Source organism: Trachypithecus francoisi, unplaced genomic scaffold (genome assembly GCF_009764315.1).
Source record: "Trachypithecus francoisi isolate TF-2019V2 unplaced genomic scaffold, Tfra_2.0 Lachesis_group3, whole genome shotgun sequence".
In the NCBI taxonomy this organism is placed as follows: domain Eukaryota; kingdom Metazoa; phylum Chordata; class Mammalia; order Primates; family Cercopithecidae; genus Trachypithecus; species Trachypithecus francoisi.
This window is the reverse complement of record NW_022681468.1, coordinates 60,813,894-60,838,940: the sequence shown is the minus strand read 5'-3', so window position 1 is coordinate 60,838,940 and position 25,047 is coordinate 60,813,894.

Here is a 25,047-nt window from a genome sequence, read left to right as displayed (position 1 = left end):
ATGTACTACTGAGTGTGTTCGGCTGTCTTGTGGCCAAGTTTCAGTGATGAGAAAAAATTGCCATACAGTAGGCGACTAGCAAAGGTCTGAGTGAATGAGTGAAACAGCAATATAAGTATAAAATGAGACTTCATTTTCCGTGTAGTCACGGAGTGTCCCTTGCCACTGGAGATGTTCAATGAAGGTTAGGAGATGGGAGAACCACTGCTCTGGACTATTGTCTGGAGGTAGATCTGGGTCTGGGGTTATGTATTGAAAGTCTGATAGGTTTATGTAGAAGATGGTGAGAAAGCGAGCTAAGCGCCAGGGGTCAGGGAGCATGAACTAGTTAAGAAAGTTTTGTAAGTTTGAGGCGAGTGGGGGAAAGTTGAACTGATGTCCACTGATTGTTCCCGGTGGGGGCCCTCTTTAGCTGGGAGATATGAATCCAATGCGTGTGTCCTAGGAGTTTTGCGGCTGTATGTGTAGACAGGAGGACAATGTATGGGCCTTTCCACCTGGGCTGTAAGTCTTTGGCTTGGATATCTTTTATGTATACTTGGTCTCCAGGACTGAGGGAGAGATGTGGTTGTAGGCGTCTGTTGGAGGAGGGTGTGCTAACTCAGCGTGTTGTCTTAGGAGTTGTCTGAGAAGAGTGAGATATGGGAGGTAGTTCGCCAAAGGGGCTGGCAGGGAAGGTATTTGTTGGAGGGTTAGGGGCCGTCCGTAGACTAATTCGAATGGACTGAGACCTGTTGGGCTTCGAGGTGCTGCCCGCAGCTGGGTCAGGGCTAAGGGAAGGAGAGTTACCCACGACTGCCGGGTTTCGATTGAGAGTTTGGTGAGCTGCTGTTTGATGAGTCCGTTAGCCTTTTCTACCTTACCAGAAGACTGGGCCTATAAGGGATGTGGAGTTTCCAGGTGATGTGTAGGAGGGCTGCCACCTGTTGGACTACCTTAGAGATGAATGCTGGACCATTATCAGATTGAAGAGTGACCGGGAGGCCAAACCTAGGAATAATATGTTCAGTGAGTATAGAGGCAACAATGTTAGCGGTTTCTCCTGTGGTAGGGTAGGCCTCGATCCACCCGGAAAAGGTGTCCACAAGGGTTAAGAGGTATTTGAATTTTTTATGTTTTGGCATATGTGTGAAATCAATTTGCCAATCTTCACCTGGTTGGTATCCTCTGAGTTGATGGCTGGGATGGGGATTACGCAATGCGCCTTGAGGATTTGCCTTTAGGCAGGTAGAGCACTGCTGGTTGATTGTAAGTAAGTGTTTTTGTAGTGTTGGACAGTGGAGGAGGGGATTTAGGAAATTATATAAGGCTTTGGGTCCTATATGTAAAGAATTATGTATGTCTGTTAGAATGGTATGGAGTTGTGTTTCAGGAATAACTAGTTTGTTATTAATATAATCCAGTCACCCTAGCTAGTTTGGCTGTTGGATTTTTAATAGCTTAGCCTTTTCTTCTGAGTGTAATTAGGGGCATACTGGGGGGAGAAAACAGGCGGAAGGAGGCTTAGGGGTGGAAAATCCGGCGGCTGACTTGGCAGTGATGTCAGCGAAATTGTTGCCGCTGCTACCAGGTTAGATGAAGTTTGGTGCCCTTTACAATGTATAATGGCTACCTTGGAAGGTGCCGACAGTGCATCTAGTAGTTTGAGTATTTGGTTTTTGTTAATAATAGGGGTACCGCCGGTGGTTAAAAACCCTCTCTCTCTCCAGATAACTGAATGAGTGTGTGCGATTAGAAAAGCATATTTAGAATCTGTGTATATGTTTACTGTTTTTCCTTTTGATAGTAGGAGTGCCTTGGTTAGTGCAGTGAGTTCTGCCTGCTGTGATGTGGTCCCTTGTGGTAGGGGTTTTGCCTCCAAAACTGTGGAAGAGGTAACTACTGCATATCCTGCCTGTCTGTTTCCTTGAGGGTTGATAAAGGAGCTGCCATCCACAAATAGGGTTAGTTGTGCATTCTGAAGGGGCTGGTCATGCAAGTGTAGGTGGCTGGGGGGCTGGGCCTCCAGAACCTCAGGACAAGAATGTTTAGTATGGAGTGGTTTAAGAGAGCCTGGCAGTAAAGTGGCTGGATTTAGAGAGGAGCAAACTTCTAAAGTAACAGTGGGGTCTTCTATGAATAAGATGGAAAAGCTGGAGCCGGGATGGAGTTAAGTGGCTAATACTTTTATGAGAGATGAGATCCTGAAGACGGTGTGTGGAGAAGACTGTCAGATTACTGCCTCTAATGAGCTTTTTTGCTTCCTGGGTCAGGCAGGCTGCTGCTGCTAGCGCACGCAGACAAGGTTGCCAGCCTTGTACAGTTGGGTCTAGCTGTTTGGATAGATAGGCCACAGGACGGTGGGTGTTACCGACAGGCTGGGCTAAGAGACCAACTGCCACTTTCTGCCTTTCATCTGTAAGAGTTGGAAGGGACGCTGGAAATCAGGCAGTGAGAGAGTGGGTTGTGAGAGAAGGCAAGCTTTTAAGCGGGTGAAATGAGTCGAGATTAACTTGGGGTTGGACAAAGGCCCATGTGGGGTTTCTTTAACTGCAGCGTATAAAGGTTTGGCTAGGATTCCAAAATTGGGGATCCAATGTCTGAAGAAACCTATTAGACCTAGGAAGGATTGAATTTCTTTTGCATCTTGAGGGGGAAGAAGGTTACGTATTAGGGCCATGCGGTCAGTAGTTAGTGACCGGGTTGTTGGGGTGATTTCAATTCCTAAGTATATGACGGTTTGGCAAGAAATTTGGGCCTTGTGTTCAGATACTCTATAACCTAATGAGCCTAAATGGTTGAGGAGAGTTGCAGTGTCTAGAAGAGAGTCTTGTTTGGTAGGGCTACAGATTAGGAGATCATCTACATACTGCAGAACTTTGCTCTTTGTGAGAGGGCAAGAGGCAAGGTCTTTCGCTAAGGCCTGACCAAAGAAATGGGGGCTGTCCCGGAACCCTTGTGGGAGGACTGTCCACGTCAGTTGAGTGGAGGTATGTGTCTGGGTCCTCCCATGTGAAAGCAAAAAGGAACTGGCAGTCTGTGTGTAGGGGTATAGTAAAGAAAGCATCCTTAAGGTCTAGCACAGTAAAATAAGTAGAATTGGTGGGGATATGGGACAGAAGGGTGTAAGGTTTGGAAACTACAGGGTGCGTGGGACGGGTGGCTTCATTGACTAGCCTAAGATCCTGTACTAACCTATACGTTCCGTCTGCCTTTTTAACTGGAAGTATTGGAGTGTTACAGGGGGAATGTGTGCGGACAAGAATATGTTGGCTAAGTAGTCGCGTGATAATTGGCTTTAAACCTGTGATGTGTCGGAGAGAGAGAGAATTGGGGGCGGTTTGGGAAACGAGTGGGATCTTTGAGCTTGACGAGAACTGGTGGGTGGTGGGCAGCTATGACCGGGGTGGAAGTGTCCCACACTTGAGGGTGTACAGAAATAGGGAAGGTGGGGGGTGGGGGCGACATAGGAGGAGCCTGTGCACTTGCACAAAGCATGAGCAACAGGTCATGAGGGGGTTGAAGGGGAGTGGATGAGTTGGTGGGAATGTATATGGAGGCCTTTAAGGTGCTTAGGATGTCTCGGCCTAGTAAGGGGTAGGGCATGAGGGTATAATGAGGAACGAGTGCGCAAAGTAGTTGTTGGCCAGGCAGCAACTAAGGAGTGGAGTTTTTCGTGGGGTGGATGGCTTTCCGTCTACTCCTACTACAGAGATATCGGATGGAAGGCTAGGTCCAGAGAAGGACGGCAAAACAGAATAGGTAGCCCCGCTATCTATTAAAAATTAATTGTCTTACCCGCTACCAGGAGAGTTACCCGCGGCTCGGCGAGGGTGATGGGGGTCCCCGAGTCTCGGCACCTTCAGTCGTCGTTGTCGTCCAGATGTAGGAGCTGGAAGGAGCTCCCAGGATCCTGGGAAAGGGGGTCACGTGGAGACGCAGCACCTGTTCTCAGGGTGGGGCAATCAGACTTCCAGTGTCCTCCCTGCTGGCAAGCAGGGCAGGGGGTTGCTGGTGGACGAGGCTTAGGACATTCATTGGCCCAATGTCCTGACGCCTTGCACTTATAGCAAGGCTGCGTTGGGGCTCGGGGACCTTGCGGACACCTGTTGGCATAGTGTCCTGCCTTGCCGCACTTATAGCAGGCTCCTTTCGTAGCCTTGGAGTCTGCGGAGTGTGCACTCTCTGGCCTGGGGTTACGACTGGGCTGTAAAGCCGCTGCTAGGAGCTGGGCCTTCTGTTTGAGGCGTGCCTGTCGCACTGCCTCAGCCGTCTCCTCTCTGGAGTTATAGACCTTAAAGGCTAATTTAACCAGATCTTGTATTGGTGCCTGAGGACCATCCTCTACCTTTTGAAGTTTCTTACGAATGTCAGGAGCTGATTGAGAAATGAAATAAGACGCCAAAATGGTGGCCCCTGTGGGGGAGGCCGGATCTAACCGGTATATTGGGTTAGAACCTCAGTCAGCCTATTTAAGAATGCGGCTGGATTTTCTTCTGGATTTTGTATAATTTCTTTTAATTTGTTAAAATTTACAGTTTTGTTTGAGGCTGTTTGCATACCAGCCAACAAACACTGAACCATTATGTCTCGCCTACGGCGCCCAGGCTGGTTTGCTTGGTAGTTCCAGTCTGGGTCTGCCGAGGGGACTGCTTGCTCCCCTAGTGGGATGGTGGCATCAGTTAAATGTAGTTGGTTGGCGTGCTGCCTGGCGGCCGCTAGGATGCGCTCTTGCTCCTCAGGGTTTAGGGTGGAGGTTAGGATAACCTGGAGGTCATGCCAAGTTAAGTCATAAGCCTGACAAAGATACCTAAATTCCTTTATGTAAACGTGGGATTAGCTGAGAAATCCCCTAAACGCTTTTCAATTTTGGAAAGATCGGCCAATGAAAAAGGGACATGTACTCTGACTACCCCCTCCGCCCCAGCCACCTCTCGCAAAGGCTAACACTGTAGGAGGGTGTGGGGCAGGAGTGGAGGCATCAGCAGGGCACTTAGAGCGGGTGTGTGCAGAGACAGGAGACTCAAGACAGCCAGTTGGGTGCCCCGAAGGAAGCACGGGACTGAGTGGATTACTAGTAGGTAAGGAAGAGGAAGGAGGAGTCCGGGCGGAGGGAGGAGAAGTATAGGGCGGAAGTGAGGGAAACCCTAGATCCTCCGGCTGAACAGAAAGGAATGAAGACTCCTCTTTTTCGGGTTCCTGTGAGCCGGCGTCCTTGGCTAGCATAACTTGGGCCGAAGAGCACCGGCTACACAGGTCGGGACGAGAGCGTAAGGCCCAAAAGCCTTGTATGTACGTAATTTCAGACCACTTGCCTAACCGCTGGCAGAAATTGCTGAGGTCGGTCAGAACATTGCGATCTAGGGTGCCCTCCGGTGGCCACTGAGACTGATTGTCTAGTTTGTATCGGGGCCACGCCACAGTGGAAAGGAAATTAACCGCTTCCTCCTAAGGTCTTGTTCAAGCTGTAAGGTTTTTAAATTGGCTAGGAGGCACCCCAAAGGAGTGCTCTTTGGAATTTGGACTGGGGGTTTCCCATTTGTTTCCTCTTTACCGACAACAATGGACCCAATGGACATGGGAATGGATCCCTGCCTGGCTTCAAAGCGTCCTTTGGAACCAGCAGAGACAGACGAGAGGCTCTTGAAGCCTAAGTGGAGATTACCTTCAGGCGGACGTCTCCGTCCTGAACGGTCTCCCGAGCCACTTGGTGGCTTCAAATGGACCCCGGACCTGCGCAGGATTTCTGGCCGAGGGAGGTAAAGAGGAGACAAGGGCACTTACCCCAGAGAGGCCGTGAGAGTGAGGGAAGCGGGTCTCAGGTCCTGGTCCGTCTGCGGCGTGGAGCGAGGAGGAGGAGGAGGCTCCCCAGGCCCTGGGGCCCCGAGGAGGGGTCTCCTCCCGGGTTCGGCACCAACTGACTTGTTTTTTCTAAGACCACCAGAGCGGGCGCAAAGGAACCAGCGACTAGGCAAGGGTAGGAGCAAAACTGCAAGTTTATTTTGGTCACCTAGCTTCAGGGGAAGAAGGTGGGTAAGGAGAGGTCTGTTGGCCTCCGGCAACTGAGGCCCCCAGAGTTCTCCATGCTGCCCTCGGACGGAGTTCCGGCAGTCCCGACCGCAGTGGGGAAGCTGGGAAGTCCGCGCGTGGCACTGGTCCGCAGCGGCTTTTCTGGGAGTGGGAGGGCGATAGGCGGGCACGGGCGTGTCCGGGGGCGTTCCGCAGGTGCGACCAGGTAAATCTTGGTCTCTTCAGATTGACGTCACCTGGCGCATGCCCAGTTGGTCTGCACCTTCCGGGCGTCGGCTGCATTTTCGCGCGCGCGGGAAAGTTTGAGGGGGGGAGATGAAGAACCCGGAAGTGCACCATCTTGCCTCCGCTCATCCAAACAGTCCAACTTTTATTGGTAATAGTGAGAAAGGGGCGCCGTGGTCTGTCTGCTGAGTAATCATGCTCAGGCACCCATGGAGGCCACACAGCCCCCTTGAAGGCTATTTCTCGTGCAACTGATCTCTCCTAAACTCTTAACCATACAGCCATTAACTGATCCTCTATGTCCCCGTGTCCTTGGTCCTCAGTCTAACTTTATACAGCCAGGCAGAAGTAGCAGAGCTTTTCCAGCAACTTTCCATGCCACTACGCACCCCCGTAAAAAAAAAAAAAAAAAAAAAAACGGGCTGTTGTCCTCCCTCTAGTTATTGGAATCAGCTGAAAGCCTGGCCTCCCTGCAGCGCCGAACTACCTCAATAGCCTAAGTAGCTGCCCAAAACAGGCGAGCCCTAGACTTGCTTATAGCTGAAAAAGGAGGCACTTGTCTCTTCCTTGGAGAAGAGTGCTGCTATTATGTTAGCAAGTCAGGCCTAGTAGACACTAACATTCAAACCCTCATAAAATAAAAAACTGAGATACAAAACCTTAACACCCCAACCTTGCCAGGACCTTCCTTCTGGGTTTTGCCCATATTCTGACAAATGCTTCCATACCTCGTTCCTATACTAATACTGTGTCTTATTTTATTTTTCATCCGTGCGTCCAAATGCCAACCATGGGCCCCGACCTTAACGACGCCCCTTAACAGCAGGAAGTAGCCAGACAGACCACGGCGCCCCTTTATCACTATTACCAATAAAAGTTGGACTGTTTGGATGAGCGGAGGCAAGATGGTGCACTTCTGGGTTCTTCATCCCCCCCTCCTCCAACTTTTCCCGCGCGCGCGAAAATGCAGCCGACGCCCGGAAGGTGCAGACCAACTGGGCATGCGCCAGGTGACGTCAATCTGAAGAGACCAAGATTTACCTGGTCACACCTGCGGAACGCCCCCGGACACGCCCGTGCCCCGCCTATCGCCCTCCCACTCCCAGAAAAGCCGCTGCGGACCAGTGCCACGCGCGGACTTCCCAGCTTCCCCACTGCGGTCGGGACTGCCGGAACTCCGTCCGAGAGCAGCACGGAGAACTCTGGGGGCCTCATTTGCCGGAGGCCAACAGACCTCTCCTTACCCACCTTCTTCCCCTGAAGCTAGGTGACCAAAAAAACTTGCAGTTTTGCTCCTACCCTTGCCTAGTCGCTGGTTCCTTTGCGCCCGCTCTGGTGGTCTTAGAAAAAACAAGTCACTAGGAATGCTGATGGTATAAGTTCCAGTCTACGTCTGAGTTCAAGTCTGAACACAAGAGATCTATGTTCCAGCTCAAATACAGTCAGGCAGAGAGAAAGAATTCTTTCTTACTCAGCCTTGTTTTTCATTCAAGCCCTCCATAGATTGTTTCAGCCCACTCACGTTGGAGAGGGCTATCTGTTTTACTCAGCCTACCAATTCAAATGTTAATCTCATTCAGAAATATGCTCACAAACAACCCAGAAATAATGTTTAACCAAATGTCTGGGCACCCCATGGCTGCGTCAACTCAACATATAAAATTAACCTTCACAACTTGTAACATTGTTTCTTGAGATCAACTAGAAATGACAGCTTAAAAGCCAGAACACCAACACATACCTCCCAAATATCACCAGGTCAGTAACAGGAAGCTTGTTTTTATTTGATGTTTGTTTATATGTTTTACTTTATATTTTTATAGGTATTTATTTTGTTTACAGATTTCATTTCATTTTTTTTTCTGTCTGTGTTTTGGCCCTGGAACAAGAGCAGAGACTCCCTGTGTACAAATCCTCACCTGCTCATGGGAGTATCAACTTTTTTTGGTTTCACACATTCTAATAGTGTCAGCAAGCAGTGACAATTTAATTGGAAAAGTAAAGAGGAATAGAAAGTTTCCCTGATAACACTGCATTAGTTATCTATTTCTATATAACAAATTACCCCAAAACTTAACAGCATACAATGATAAACACGTATTATCTCACAGAGTCTCTCTGGATCAAGAATCCATTTTAGCTGAGTGGTTTTGGCTCAGAATCTTTCACAAAGTTGCAGTCAACTTGTCAGCCCAGGTTACTGTCATGTGAAGGACTGAGTGGGCTGGAGGATCTACTTTAAAGGTGGCTCACTCACATGCCTGAAAAATTAGTGCTAGTTGTTTGACCCTTGGTTTTTTGGCACATGGTTCTCTTCACAGGGACACTTGAGTGTCCTTACTCAAGCTCGCTTGAGTAGCTGGCTTTACTCACAAGTAATACAAGAAATATCAATCCATCATTTTTATGACTTTGCATCTAAACTCACATACTGTCATTTCCGCATTGTCTTATTGTATTAATTACACAGTTAACACACTGTTAATTACACAGATCAGCCCCATTCAGTATGGAATAGGTGACACCACCTGTGAATATCAGGATGCAGGGATCCTTAGAAGTCATCTTGGAGGGTAGCTACCATATTTATATTTTCCTCACAACTTATAGAATATCCTGGTCACTGGCTTGTATCATTTATTGAATTCAAGTCTATAACTTTAGCTCATATAAAATTCTGACCAACATAATTCCAGATTTTACAAATATCAAGATGTCTCTCAAGACATCTGTAAAATCAAATAAAGAGATCATATTTTAAAATTCAGTCACATTTAAATGACAGGTAATATAATAATTATTATTATTTATTTAACATATTCAGCTTTGTCATTTTCCCTGTGGTATGATTCACTTAGTACCAAAAGTAAATATCCAAAAGGTATTACCATCATCTAAATCTTCTTTTCTCAATTTCAATATGTTCTTTCTCATTCATATCCAGTAGGGTCATACAGGTAAGGCCTAAGAGTAATAAAAGGGCAGTGTAAGAAAAATTCTATTATTTTAATGCCAACAAAACAGATGTTATTACATTGAAAATGTGATCCTAGAAACATTTTAAGAATAAGCGTTAGTTCAAAAGTCTAAACAAAGCTTTCAAAGACTTAATTCGAAGTGCTAAGGTTTATTTGCAGATTTTCACATTGTCTTTTATATTAATTGTTTCAAGGCTTGACAAACCTAATGAGAAGTATTTGCTAACATCCTTCACACCAGTCTTTGAGTCAACAAGTATTACCAACCATGTCAAGTAAGATACAGTCTCTGCATTCAGGACCATACAGTCTAATAGAGGGAGACAGGTATATAAGTAAACATACTTCAAATGCACCCGAAGAGTGATGAAAAGCTTGAATGTCACATTAGCATTAATATACAAATCTTGCTAGTTCCAAGTCCCACTTGTTCACAAAGAAAATCTAGTCCCTTGAGAACCCCTTCCTCCATCCTCACCAGCAACAAAACTTGTCTTTGAAACCCGGGAGTTTGCTTCATGTACTCATGAATATATGGAGGTTCTTCCTGCCACAGGCCTCTGCTGTCCTTAGCTATTGCATCTGGGTTGGCCTTAAGTGCTACAAGTTCTGATCATTCACTGCCTCTTCTTCTGGGTTTCACCCACCACCCCATGTTCACTCAGAGCTCTCATTCCTCACAGATCTCTGTGCCTAAATCTCAATTTACCCCAGTCCCCATGGTATCCAACATTTTGGCAATTTCCTGTAAAGGGGGAGGGTGGTTTGCAACCTGTGTTACTCTGTATTATTCTTAATAAAAGACTCCATTTCCAAGTTCCTTTAGTCCAAAGCACCACAGGCCTTTTCTCAGGAACTTGCTATGTCACACCTCACTCTATGCCACTTCAGCTCACCTTCTGAACCTTTCTACCACTCCCTCTATACCGGACCCTTCCATTTGTATATAGGCATGCCAAAGCGTCTTCAGTCTTCCCTGTACCTGACTCTCTGTAGAAGCATAGTCTCTATTTCTTGAGAAAGATATCTACACTCAGTGTGCCTAACTCCTTTTACCCTCAATTACCCTTTCATTCTATTCTGGTATTTGCACCTGCAATTCCATGAAACTATTAAGGTTAAGGTCATCAGTAGCCCCCTTGTTGTTAAATCCAATGGAAACATATTTCTCATTGTCCAGTGGTTCTGCATCCAGTGCTTCCTCACCCACTCCGCCCACTAGGCCTCCATTCCAAACCAGGTCTTCTAATGACCTATTGTGATATGGAGGTATTTCCATACAGTCAGGAAAGCTGTGTGGGACTTGGTTTAGTTCCTGGCTGCACAGCAGGAACTTTGATCGTTTTCTCATGAGGCACCCTGCTTGTTATGAGCCATAACTTCAAGCAGCAATTGTAGCCATTTGGATATTTTGGCCATTTGGGTTTTTTAGCTTCTATGAGCAGAGTGCTGTACTCCAGTCCCTAGTTTTATGCTGTGAGCCTGGTTTTAGTCCCCTGTCTCACATAAAAACATGTAAGACTATTCTCCACAGAGGCCAAGTTTCTGCTGCCACTTACCTGCTACTGGGTCCATAGCTCAGCAGCCCTGTGGCATTTTCCCCATGTTGTATATGTACTCTGTCTCTGGTCTATAAAAATATCCATCTCCTTTTTGACCTGGGCCTTGACTTTCTGGTATTGTCCTTTAATATATGATTAGCATTCGTGTATAATTTTATCAGAAAGGATGTGGAAGCATGATATATTATGAAGACATCTCCTACCATTTCTTAACTTCACTGTCTGTAGTGCGGATAAAACCCTACACAGAAGGAGAAATCTTTTGTGAGCAGTAAGGTCTATACAAATGTTATTCAGTAGTAATAAGCACAGATATTCAAGGAAGCAGGAAGACAGTTTATTAGAACATACTGGTTTCTCCCCTTTCACACCTGATCTAAGACCCAGGGAGGAGATCCTAGAGGAAGGGGCCACAGGCACTGAGGGGCTGCTTAAGGGAAAACCTAATGGACAACCATCAGAGTTAACCTAGTGTCAGATATTTTTAAAGCTCTTTACAAATACTACCTGATTTAGTTCATTATTATTCTTCCCATTTTATAGATGCAGTACAGAATACTTAAGCGACTTGCTCAGGATGACCCAGCTAATAAGAATTAGACTGCTGCAATGCGAGCTCCTAGCTCATGCAAGAAGTTGTTTCTACAGCAAGAAGGTGTAGGTCTTAGGTAATCGTGGGTGGAATGAAACACTGTATTTTCTTTTCACAGAGCCCTTTCAATTAGCCCCTTCTCTTAAAATATCCCTGGGTGCTTGAGAAGCAAGTAGAATCTGTTTATTCGGCAAACTTTTGTATCAGCGAAGAAGATAGGTTGATGGTAACTCTATAGTAATGGGGATCTAAAGAGTTTTCTTTGTTTTTAATAATTGCTAATTTACTCTAGTACAGATAATTGAGTCAACCATTCTCATTTGCTTGAACTCCTTTAAAACATCTGAGGAGCTGTTTTCAAACAGAAAAGAGAATACTGACAAGTAAACCATTATCTTTCCTACTTAAAGAGCTGAAGCCTAGAGTATAGTCAGGGGGAAATGAAAAAACTCACACTACTGTTTGAACAGCCATTCCAATTAAAAAGCGCCCTGGGATGGGTGCGGATCTGGTCACCATGCATGGCAGAAACAAGAACTCTGCTGGGAGTGCCTGTAGAGTCATTTTGGCAAGGCCTCCTCCCAGAGCCAACTGAGCAATAGGCATCTCTCACCTTTTTCAAAGTACAGTGGGAACTGAAGACACTGAAAAACAGTATCCTCCTCAACGAGACCACATTAACCCAAACCACAGCAGCACTGGTGCCAGCTCCAGGGAAGGCAGCCCTTCTGAGGGGACATCAGCGATGAACCATGTGATGGAAAGGTTTGGAATTGCTTAGCCACAATCTACAGAAGCACTTCAGGGTCAATTGGCCCAGTCATTGTCTCTACTTTTCAGGGAAGGGCTGCCTTCCCTAGAGCTGGCACCAGTGCTGCTGTGGTTTGGGTTAATGTGGTCTCGTTGAGGAGGATACTGTTTTTCAGTGTCTTCAGCTCCCACTGTACTTTGAAAAAGGCGAGAGATGCCTATTGATCGGTTGGCTCTGGGAGGAGGCCTTGCCAAAACGACTCTATTTTTCAGAGATCCTTTATATGGCTCAGTGGGTCATCAGACACATCTCATGCCCAGGTATAAACTTCACAAAGTTTATAGGGAGAGACTTCACAAAGTGCCCAGCTTTACATCAAAGCTCAGTCCTCAGGTAGAGGGCTAAATCAAAGGCTTTCAAGTAAAGCTAATATGTGAAACCTTCATTTAATAGAAGTGCAAAATTGAACTGAAAAAAAAAAAAAAACTAGAAAAGAATCAAAAGTTAAACACAGAGAGTAGAGGGAGAAATAATGAGGGGCCATAAGCCACTCATAAGTAGTGATTGTCAATATAAGACACGACTCAGTAGCTCCCTCTTAAGAAGAGATTAAACTTTGCATCCTCTCAAAGCACGAAGAGAATGACATTCCCCTACCTCCATTTTCTCTCCTGTTCTTTTCTCTCCTCATTCCACACATTGTTTCTAAGCTACAAGTCCCCCATATTTCACCTGCAAACATGTCCTACCACCACATTTTTTAAAGGGTAGTAACTTCTACATTCACTTACTAAGTGCTTGAAGTATCCCAACACCACCCAACATTAAAAAATATTAAAGCCATGTAATGTGTTGGTGGGAAGAGAAGGTAGTCTGTATTTACGATAGTTCCTAGACAAGTGGGGCTAAGCAAATATTTACCAAATTCACTTTATTTTGCTTCCTCATCTCATACACATACCCCTCCAATGCCCGTTTGGCTGGGATAATGCTTTGAAATACTAATCTGCTATTACTTTTTCTCCCTGTACTTTTCTTTTTGTTCTCTCTTTAATTCAAGTAGGCAACTAGACTGTGCTCTTTACTCAAGATAAATATAGAACAAAGAGGACAGTAGCTTACAATTTTTCTATTATCTTCCAAAGCCTGGATTTTTATAGAGGGGATTAAAAGTAGAGGATCCCCAAACATTGACAGTGCATTAGTCAGAAACAAGAAAAGAAAAAGATTTCCCACCAGGGGAAAAAAATACAAGGGATTTCTTCTGGGTGGAGAAAAGAGAGAGAGAAAGACAGAGAAAGAGAGACAAAGAGAGAAAGAGAATTCTATGGGTCTACAGAATATGGAAGAGCAAACCAGTAAAACCATCAGGGTAGGCAGCAAAGCCCCTGAAAGGTAAGACCTGTGTTCAGTAGAAAGGCAGACAGGGACACAGAGAGCCTTGCTGAAGATTGTGGAGGCTCAATAAGCCTCTGGACTGACAAGCCCTACAAACAAGGATGATAAATATCTCATTGACAAGCAGTGTAAGAAAAGGCTGTGGATCCTGGAGGCTCACTCCTTTCTACCCTCTGTGATGTGGCTGGAACTGTGGCAGACACTGGAGGACTCTCTCTGTCTCTCTAGTTCGGGGTGAACTCCTCCTCTCCTTCCTCTTGAATGAGACACTTTCTCTATATCTGCAAATCATTTCTGCACTCTGGGGTTGAATCTTGAGGGAATGAGTGAAAGGAAAGGTTAGGTATGCAACTTTCTGCTGGTTGTTCTGCTACATCCATCCCCTGAGACTACAAATACAAAAGAGCACATAATCCATTAGACACCTTGGAAAGAAAAATGAAAAATACAAGAAGAATAAAAGATAAATATCTCCATATGTTATCTCAGCCATATTCTTTCCTAAATAAACATCTTATGTCTTTCAAAATCAAATGTACTTTTCCTAAATGTTACTCCTGCCAGCTCCAGTACTCCCAGCCTCTGCTCCCTACATCCTTAGCATCTGGGGTTGGGGGATATCTGCTCCAGGCTCCCTAAGGTCAGGTAGGTAAGCCTAATGTGGCACATTTCTCTCCTTTCCAGAATGTGTATGCATGTGTGTGTGTGTGTATGTGTGTGTGTGTGTGTGTGTGTGTTGGAGATAGAGAGGGGGCCATGTGATTCCTACTCGGGAGATTCTTCTCCCTGTCAGCACTGATTTCATACCACAAAGAGTTCAGCCATAGGTAATGGAGGCCCAGACCCTGACTGCATATTCCTCTCATGGACCTAGATAAATTAAGTGCTGACCAGCTGTCTTTGGGGAAAAAAAAAAAAAAAACCTGCTCAGATTGGTCAGAGATGGAAAGCTGATTCTCCAATTCATGCCTCTCCTTTACCACTGTGGCCATCTCCCCCCAGCTTTACTTTTGCCTCTCTGATGAGGTAGATGGTAATAAATGAATGAAGAAAATTCTCCCCTAACCTCACCACCCTACTAAAAATGCCAGAGGTCCCTGTAGGAAGTAATCCCCTTTGGTTCATTTGGAATCTCACTGGGTGCCAGAGGAGCAAATTCCTGACTATTCAGGATTCCTTCAATGTCCAAAACACATCCATTTCTTCAGTCTTACAACAATCACTAAAAATTTCAGAGAAAAAAAATCCCTGCCTTCATATAAAAATTCTCCATCTTCTCCAGTGTCTCTTATAACAAGTCCCAAGCAATTAAATGTATGATTAACATTAAATTAATCCACTATTAAGTTCAAAAGGGCTAGCTGTCAGAATCATAAATATGTTAGTTAAGATGTTTACTTATTATTAATCTTTATGATTATAAAGGAAAAGTAAGACTAAGTGATAGCACTGAGACTGCCAGATAATTTCAAACTAGTGCTTTAAAGTCAGAAAAAAATATGATTTACAGTGAAAACTTAAAGGGGAAAAAAGAAAAAGGAAAATCTTCCTCAGACATTCCCCAACCTTCTCTCCCCAAGCTTCTACTTTAATTGCAAACACTGCTGTGAGAGCTATCAATTTCAGTCTTTCTTTCTCAACCAAAAACACTTTTAAGCCAAAGTAAAGTTAACTCAAGCGAGAGGGGAAAGGTTAAAAACATTCCTTCTACTATTAAGAGTCATGTTGAGAACATACTTTCAAAACAACTCCTACCTAAACTCACTTGTCTCAACCAACAGAAAAAAAAAAATAATGTTTGATTTTGAAGTGCTACAAGCAAAATGCGCTTCCCTTCATGTTTCTTGTTTGTATGTGTGCACACATACCCTGCCTTATACCAGCAAGGATGTGGAGACATTCCACAAAAAAATTTATTCAGTAAAAGTCCACAAAATATAATAAAACCAAATTTCAAAATAGGAATAAATTGGGGGAAAAAAAACATGAAAGTAAGAAATATAAGATGAACCCATTAATAAGATTAGCCTTAAAAGAAAAAAAAAGGCATATCAAAAGCCTGTTCATTTGTCAAAAATAAACCAAACATTGGGAATTACATAAATCACACCAAATAGGAAAACATGAACAATTGCTGTACATGCTTCTCAGTGTTCAGAAGATGAAATCCACCAATTCCATAGAAGAACAAAAAAAATATACTTTCATGTAGATCTGAGAGACAGTAAATTGCCTGAGATGGTAAACAGCACCATTAACAGCTAACAAATGTGGCAATGTGTCTCACAGGACAGTTTCCTTTAACACCTTCAAAGTAATCCAGTGATGTCATGTCAAAGTGCATTGCAGCAAAAGCATTTCTACTGGGGAGACCAGGAACGGAATGAGGTTCCCAGCTCTCTGCTTTCTCGGTATGAGCCAGTGACTGATTTTTCAAATGAACACTAAATCCTTTGGGCAAACCTGCATATATACTCTTTCTCTCAACCAAGTTTTCAGTAAGTATTGAGCAATGATGAGCTCAAATAATGCCACTTTCAAGTACCTATATTGTTAATATGCTATGTTACAGGCTAACATAGCTCCTTTGGCTTTAACAGCCAGCCAAGCCAGGGTAAGTTGCCATCCTCTAATGGAACTGAGGGGCTTAAAGAAGACTTGACCCGAAGGCAATGCCACTTCTGCACAGATGCGGCCAAAGGAGTAGCTAAGTGCCCTCCCTTGAGCACTAAGCGCCCTCCCTTGAGTTCTAAGTACTGCTTAGAACTTACCTTTGTTTCAACCAGGAGTATTGGAGCCTCTGATGATATCATAACTAAATTATCCTACAACAAAAACTATCATCTTCATTTATAAGTTGGAAGAAAACAAAATCCTTTTAGAAATATAGACATATATACCAAGGAGCACTGCTGCATATCTACAAAAAAAGAAGTTGACACATGTATACAAAGTTACAAAATCCTTAGTGAATATCAGGATTCCAATATCCATGACTCAGTGCAATGAATTTGCCAGGGAGCCTAAATTAAATTGAGGGTCATCTTAGGCATCAGTCTTCCAAAAAGCCTGCTCTAAACCCAAATGACAAGACTATCCTGAGATGTTAAAACAGCACCTGTAAATACCTTCTCACAGCATTTATTATCCTGTACATAATTGCCCACTTACTCTTTGTATTAGTTAGGATGCATTCAACTTGAAGTAATGAAGACTTTAACCAATAGTGATTCAAGTAATAGGAGTTTATTTTTCTCACATAAAAGTAAGTTTGCAGATAAGAGACTGCAAGTATTAGTTCAATAACTCAGTGGTGTCTCCAACTCTCTGGGCATTTCCTTCATAGTCACTAGGTGCCTGCCAGTGATTTATGACCCCATTTAAGACAGAAACAAAGGGGTAAAGGAGAGGAGAATGGATGGTGCTATCAGTGCTTGTTTCATTTACCAAGGTAAAAAAATGTTTCCAGAAATTCTCCCAGAAATTTATTTCATCTTATTTCTCATTGGCCATAATTGAGTCAGGTGGCCAGTCCTCACTTCAAGGAAGGCGAAGTAGGTGACAGCAATGACAATAAATAGCTTAGAGTCTCAGCCTTAGACTAATCATGACACACCATGATACACCATCTGGGACTGGGCACACGATGGGTCAAGAAAGAAATGCAAAGTAAACATTGACTTTACAACTAAAAGGCTTATTATGTTTCTCTATTTCTTAAATTAAATGTAAGTTTCTTGACATTATATCTATTTCACTATTTTATTCCCCCAGAGTCTGGCACAGTGCCAAGCTCACAGCCAGCACTCAGTGAGTAATAAAGGAAAAAAAGAAGGAGGGAAGGAAGGAAATTTTAACTTGCCAGCTATCTATCAACACAGTTCACACTTGTATCAGGATATGAGATCAATATTTATGCACAGTCTGAACACACCTGCATTCTGAAATGAAAATATTCTACTCCTCTTTATTCCCAATTTAGGCATTCAGTAAATAGTGTTACTGATGGTGATAATGCTAAAAGTCTCTACAAGACACTTCTCTGCAGAAAACAACAGTGCTGACATCAAAATACTAATAAATGTTAAAGTAGGTAGATTTATTGGTTCCATGAATATACAAAGGCTTGTCCATCAAATAGGAAACTGATAAAAAGAACCTTGTCCTTCTGAGCCCAAAGAGACATATGATCATTAAAGTTCATGTAATCAGACCTTATAAACTCAATTCTCTAAATAAATTGTTTAGAAAAAACTTCCAAACCAAAGAATGATCATTTGTCTCTGAAAAAGTGGGGGAAAAAAAGCATGACATGAGGCACATAATTTGTAGAAGCAATCAACAAAATGCAAGCTTTATATTGGATTTAAACAAGAGCTTGCATCGAAGTTAAAGGAGTGTTCTTTATGGATTTAATTAAAATGCTGCCTATGAGACCTTTCTAATCTTACTGTGCTGCAACTGTATTAAGACACTCATATCAAAATATTTACATTTAAATATTTTATAATGTCACACTTTAAAATATTAATGATGCCACAAGTAATCAGTGACATTTCTATAGCCTTTTCCGTAGTAAGTTTGCAAGAAAATAGCAGTCTAACCGTGTTATCTCTAGTCAGCTATTTGAAATTCAGCTTAGCAAAAACACCAGCTTGCCCATTTCTACAATTCTAATGAAAACTCCTCTAAGAGCTTAACTTCTTGCTATTACAATTTGTTCTGATTCTGGTCTAGATAGTGGCACCAGAGAGAGGAAAAAGAACTGCTCTTGCATTGTTAAGTGCCACTACTGAGTTTAAATGCACTCCTTTTCAAAGAGATAGTTTTATTGAAAGGTTTCATTAAAAATATGAGAAAGGCAGCTATAAAACATAACAAGTGAACAAGTCAATGTTATTGGTGTGTTCCTAACAGTGAAGGGATCTTGACAGATACCTAAGTGCTATTTAGAGGCAGATGATGTTGCAAAATATTGCATTTGTGTATAGTAATAGCCTTTGAAATTACAAGATTCATTTCTTAATTTTTTTTACTTGAAGGCATCAGAGAACTGCTACTGCTGTATAGTCACAGCTGTACCCTTTTTTCTCTGCTTTCTTTTTTCTTGCCACTGGCCAAAAAAGGCAACTAAGGAAGATATGACTCAAACTCTCATCTCTATAAAAAGTCGAGCACAAGTCTTGCAATGATGATAAATATAGCACAGACAATAAAAGTTGGCAGCATTACCTTCGAATGTGAAAGATGATTATTCAATTCTTTGTTCCTCAGAGAAGCTAATTATTAGGGCTAATCATAAAGGAAGTTAATGACTAGAGGAATGGCAGTCAGGTGACAGAGACTCCAAAACCTGCAAACTCCAGCATAAATTTGCTAAGGGATTTCAGATGCATACAGCTATCAATTTCTCTACTGGAAAAAAAAAAAACATCATACTTACACAATACTTTGAGAAGTACTGAAGATACATTATTATGCTACCTTCATGCGGAGTTAATTATGGAGGGACAAAGTAGTGATAGTCCTAGGTTTGGGGTTGAGATAGGAAACATACATTTATGTGATGAAATAAATTCCTTTTGGCAGGGAACTTTCTGACTTGCAGATAAAGATCATATAAAATAATGATGACTCACTCAGAGATATTTTTTAAAAATTGAAATCTCTTCTGAACAATCTATACCAATGATGAAGCAGAAACTTGTTTTCTTTCTGATCATTCTAAGTCAGTTCTCAATGCTGTTTCTAATAGCTAGAAGAATTAACCCTTCTGATACTTCTGTCCATGTAAGTTTTTTCTCTTTTTCTCCTTGAAGAATGTATTTCTTAAAGAAAATTTCTTTTTCCTTTCTTGGAATTCAAAACTTTTATCATGCAGCTAACTGTCTTGATGATTCCAGAGGTCAGGTCAGCATGCAAATGTTCCTTCCTATAGAAGAAAAATGTCTACTGCATTTCTTTAAAATATACTTAATTCATATTTAATATATTTGATATGGTTTGGCTCTGTGTCCCCACCCAAATCTCATGCCAAACGGTAATTCCCAGTGTTGGAGGAGTGGCCTGGTGGGAGGTGATTAGATCATGGGGACGGTTTCTATTGTTTTAGCACCATTCTCCTAGTGCTGGGTGTTTAGCAGTGTGTAGCACCTCCCCCTACTCTCTCTTCCTCCTTCTCTGGCCATGAAAAGATGTGGTTTGCTTCCCCTTCACCTTCAGTCATGATTGTAAGTTTCCTGAGGCCTCCCCAGTCATGCAGAACTTTGAGTCAATTAAGCTTCTTTTCTTCATAAATTACCCAGTCTCAGGTAGTTCTTTATGGCAATGTGAGAATGAACTAATACAATTTTTAAAGTGTGTTAAAACATATTTTACTGTACTTAAAGTAGCAGGATTTTTAGTTTTTTTCTAAACATACCATTCAAAAAATTGGGAAGATAGGCTTGACTTTTTGAATCATATAATCTAAACTAGTAAGATGAAAGGCAGAGACACCAATATGATAAAATACATAAACATGTTATTTTACCCCAATCCACCTTTATTCATTGAGCCCTCAACAGTAGATGACATTTTACAGAACATGCATGACTTTCTTCTCTGTATTTCAGAAATTTGCATGCTAAAGCCCAATGTCCCACAGCAATCACTGTTGAAGCACAAAAGCAAATTGCCTGAAATAACTGGACAGGTTAGCTGGATCAGTGTGAATACTTCCAGACAGTTGAGTGACATTTCACTTAGCTTTAGATCTGGAGATCCAAATTTAATAAATAAAAAGCTTTCAAGACAACAGGCACATTTTATTCTTCTCCCTCCAGCAAAAAGCAATTTAATTCAAGAAGTATTTAACAAGAATGTACTGTTATAAATGCTGTGGGGAGCTTTAGCAAAGTAGGAGATGGCATCCTGTCTTCAAGTGGCTTACAATCAAATTGTATGGAGAAAGCATGCTTTTTCATGAAATCACTAAATAACAATAATGTATTTGTGATAGGCAGAATTCTGAGATGACTTCCATTACCTCCCATACCTGATTCAGAAGGAGATAAGTTTAGCAATTAGTGTGATGGGGAAAAAAATAACCTTCATTTGGTTTAAGTAAGGTTAATGCAAAAATTCACAAATTGTATTCAACATTTTCTCTACAGAGTATTCAGGGCATATTTTAATCAGTCAGATGTTTAATATTAATTTAACTATTTGGGAGCACAAAAAGAGAACTGAGCTTACAGGCTTAGGGGTTGAGAGAGGAGAATACATAAAACAATGAAATTACTGAGAAAATTTTCAGAAATAACTCCTGTAATGCTATCTCTTGTCAACAGTAGTTCATTGACAAGAGATAGCATTATAAAATACAAATGTCAAGAAAGCTTCCGTGAAGAGGTAGGTCTTGTTTAGATTCATTGTTAATAGAGAAAGTGAAGGCCGCTGGAGGCAAGAAGGATAGAATGCATGAAGGCCCTGGAGGTAGGAAAAAGCACAACACTTCCATTTCAGCCACATTAATCTTTCAAGTTTTCATATGCTTTCTCATTCCTATAACTAAGTTGATGCTAATTATATACTGTTATACTTGTTTTCTATTGCTTTGTAACAAATAACCACAAATTTAGCAGCTTTAAACATCACTTACATAGATAGATGATAGATAGATAGATAGATAGATAGATAGATAGATAGATAGATAGACAGACAGACAGGCAGTTCTGTAGTTCAGAAGTCCAGGTGGGCTCAAATGTGTTCTCTAGTAAAAGTTGAACTATATCAGGGCACTACTTTTAGCATTGCTATTATTGCTTCTTGAGAAATTTTTTCAGCAGCCTTTACTTCTCAGAATGTAAAGGCCTTAATATAGAAATATTATATTTATGTACAATTGATATGCTTCTGGCTGGGCAGCAGTCAGTTTGTTTATGGTCATCTGAAATCATTGCTTGTCCTGAAAAACATTTTTTGCCTCTCCCTTTGTTGCAGCTCTGTCATGAAGTGATTAAATATTTTGTTTTCCCCTTTTAGTTCTTCACAAGATAAATACCTGCAGAAAAACAATTGTCTCAAAAAATGGTTGTTGCTACAAAGCAGAGAATAGTTAAAATATAACAATTAATATTCTTTCAAAAATCTTTAGAAGTTTAGACACATATGACACAAACACATTCTTGAAAATTTGTTTGTGTCTCTGAAAGAATTCTACTCATTTCCCAAAAAGCACTTTTTAAGGTCATTTTTTCTGCTTTATTTTTTTCCTATCCTCTGCCATCTTTCCTCCAGGAAGTTAAGGCCACTCCAAAAGAGTTTTCAGTAGTTGCCATATTCATAAATATAAATCAGTAAGAACAATCAAGAATAGGTGACTTCAATGTATATTTACAAAAGAAAACCACGGGTCATAAAAAATTTAGGCTTTAGTTCAATTCTTCCACTTACTGACAGTTCCATCTTTTCTCTTTCCTAATCCCCCATTACCATATCTATAAAATGGAGGTAATCACCTATCCAGCAAAGGTCACAGAATCAAATTATGCCAAATGCATTAAAGTTATTTTAAAAGCAGCAAAGCACTTTATAAGTGCAATGCACTTAATTATTAGTAAATTGAGATGACAAATTATATTCTATATGCTTGAATAACAGGGGCTCAAAATCTTATATTACTGCAAAGTCTAAGTCAAAATTGATTTCAAATCAATAAACATTTATTGACTAACCAAATATAATGTATCTGACTCAACATGATTATCCCAAGATAAAAAAATTTATTTTATTTAATTTTATTTTTTATTTTAAATCTATTATGATTAACTGTATATAGTATTAATATTATGTATGCTAATTAGCATTAAGTTGCTATAAGTGCTTCACATGTACTATGTCATTTAATTCTCAAAACAAACATAACCATAAGCGATAGAAATCTTTATTCTCTTCATTCTACAGATGAGTCAGGCATCCAAGGTTCAGAGAATGCCAGATACCTGTTAAAGTAAGTCACACAACTAATAAACAGCCCAAGATTCACATATAGTTGTGCGGGCTCCAAAATCCCTGTAGTTTACTCCCTCATATACGTTTGAATACAATAAAGAATAGTATATAACAAAACAAAATGATGTGGTATCTTACGAACTGCAATAAGAGAAAGGATCTGGACCAAGAAGGAAAGGCTACATGGAAGCTGTGATGTTGAATTGGAATATGAAGTGTAAACTTTTGGTTTGATTATTATTCAATGCAGCACTGAGTGTAGACTATGCACAGAATGGATACTTAATAAATGCTCCTGAGAAAATAAAATAAAAGCAATTTTCCTAGACCTGATACAGAGCATTTAATTTCAGAAGTCTACCTTCTAAGTTCATTATTCTATCTTTTCCTTGATGAAATAAATTTTCTTCTTCTCTAATTTACATGCCCTGCTTGACATTTAGTTTGCATCACCCAGACATACATAGGGACAGATACTCTGAGTTCCTATTGATGTTATCATCACTCTGAGCCATGTTCATATCGAGAATTCATTTGAAAATCAGCCATGTAAAACTCTCTAAATGAAGATTTATTAAATAGTTATGAGTTCCTAAAGACTCAGAATATGCAAAAGGATTTACTCTGAAGGAAAACTTTCAAAACAAGACTTCATAAATAATAAAGAGAAATTTCCAACTGGTTAAATGACAAACAATTAGCCCTTTAATGTTGACTATTATACTCTTCCATATGGCAAGCTATTCATATTTGCCTTTTAATTTGAACTAAAAGACCATTGGGCAAGATTTTATTTCCTTATTCTATATTCAAGGTTTCATTCAGTGTATTGTTGAGGATATCATGCAAAATGAAAGTTTTGTATTTTATTCTTTGCTAAATATTAAAATTGAGCAATCAAAATAATTAAAGCAATTTCTTTCTACAATCCTTCCAAAACTATCATTCTGTATCAGCCTAGACCCCTCATTTTATAAGTAATGGGAAACTCAGTTAAAACTGGTTTAAAACTATAAAGAGGATTTATTGACTCTGGTAACTGGAAGGTTCAGAGGAATGAAAGACTTCAGTGTGGTTTGATTTATCAACTCAACAACAATATCAAGGCCCTGATTTCTTTCCCTTTCCCCTCTGCCTTTATTTCAACCAGCACCACTCAACATTTTTTCTTCTCTGGTGGTGACAAAGAAACATTTCCTGCATCATTTCCACATATTGAAATCACACTATCCAGAAGGAGTGAAAGTACTGACTTTTCAGATCCCAGCAAACACCCCTTTCCATCAAATACCCCAAATTTCCTAAGCAACTATAGAAAGCACTGACTGATTGGCTTACACTTTTATTCTCTGAATACAGGGGCAAAAAGATGGGATTCACATGTTAGGGTTTAAAAAATTAGAACCCACCTTGGAATTGTGGATACAGTCATTCTCTAGCCCTCTCATTACACCCCAACTGCATGGATAATACAAAATGACAACAAGAAATAAGAGATAGTGAGGACACAACCACAGTATCCACTATACAATCCTAACTGGCCAGTCTTTTTCTACATTTCAACGAATTGTTATAAGTCTACATCATCCTTTAATCCACAAAATGTTCTAGGATCTTCCCAACAGCCACTCCCCCAGGTTCCTCCTCTACATTCCATGAACGTAAGTAGACGTGTATTCCTTCCTCAGATTTCATGGAGTAAGCAGACTGGGAAAGCAGGCTTCAAACTGTAAATCAAAGTTGAAGTAAGAAAAGGCACCACCAATTACAACCAAGTATTTCATATACTGGCTTATCAAACATAGATATCTGGACTCATACACTGACATGCTACAATACTGGCATTCCAAAAGGGATACGCAGATAGTGAGAGACGGAAAAATAAGTGGCTCCACATTTCTGAGTGCAGCAGCCTGTCCAGACCCTGTGGGCAGTTTCCCTGGGGGCAGGTACCTGAGCAGCAGGGCATAATACCACCTTTTTCATAAACTGATAGTCATATTCATCTGTGTGGTGTCAACCTGTCCAGATACATGCTCAGTGGAAGACTGTTACACTAATGATTATTACATTAATACAAAAAATGCTTTGGCTCAATTCCTCAAGGAGACATTATTTTCTGGAAGAAAGAAGGCAAATTAATAGTATATATTTTAGTTGCTATGTGTCTAATGTAAATTTTGCCAACTAAAACAAACTGCATAAATACCCTACCCTGGAGACAAAAGATCTATAAAGGAAGAAAACAAAGAAAATGCCTATGTAAGGACAGAATATGGTTCAGTTTGAGCAATTTATTTTGAAAAGAGAAAAATCATCATCAAAATAAGCAATTGTTTACACACATAACCATGATAGACATTCAACTAAATATCCTTTTATCTTTGTTTATTTGACAACACTTATTATCACTTTCAAATGGACTTCTGTATTCTGAACCCTGATTTAGAAATGATACATGTAGCAAAGTTTCATAAAATGCATCAACCAGAAAAGCAAAGCTTTTAAAATCTCATTTAAACATGATTTGTTTGTGTA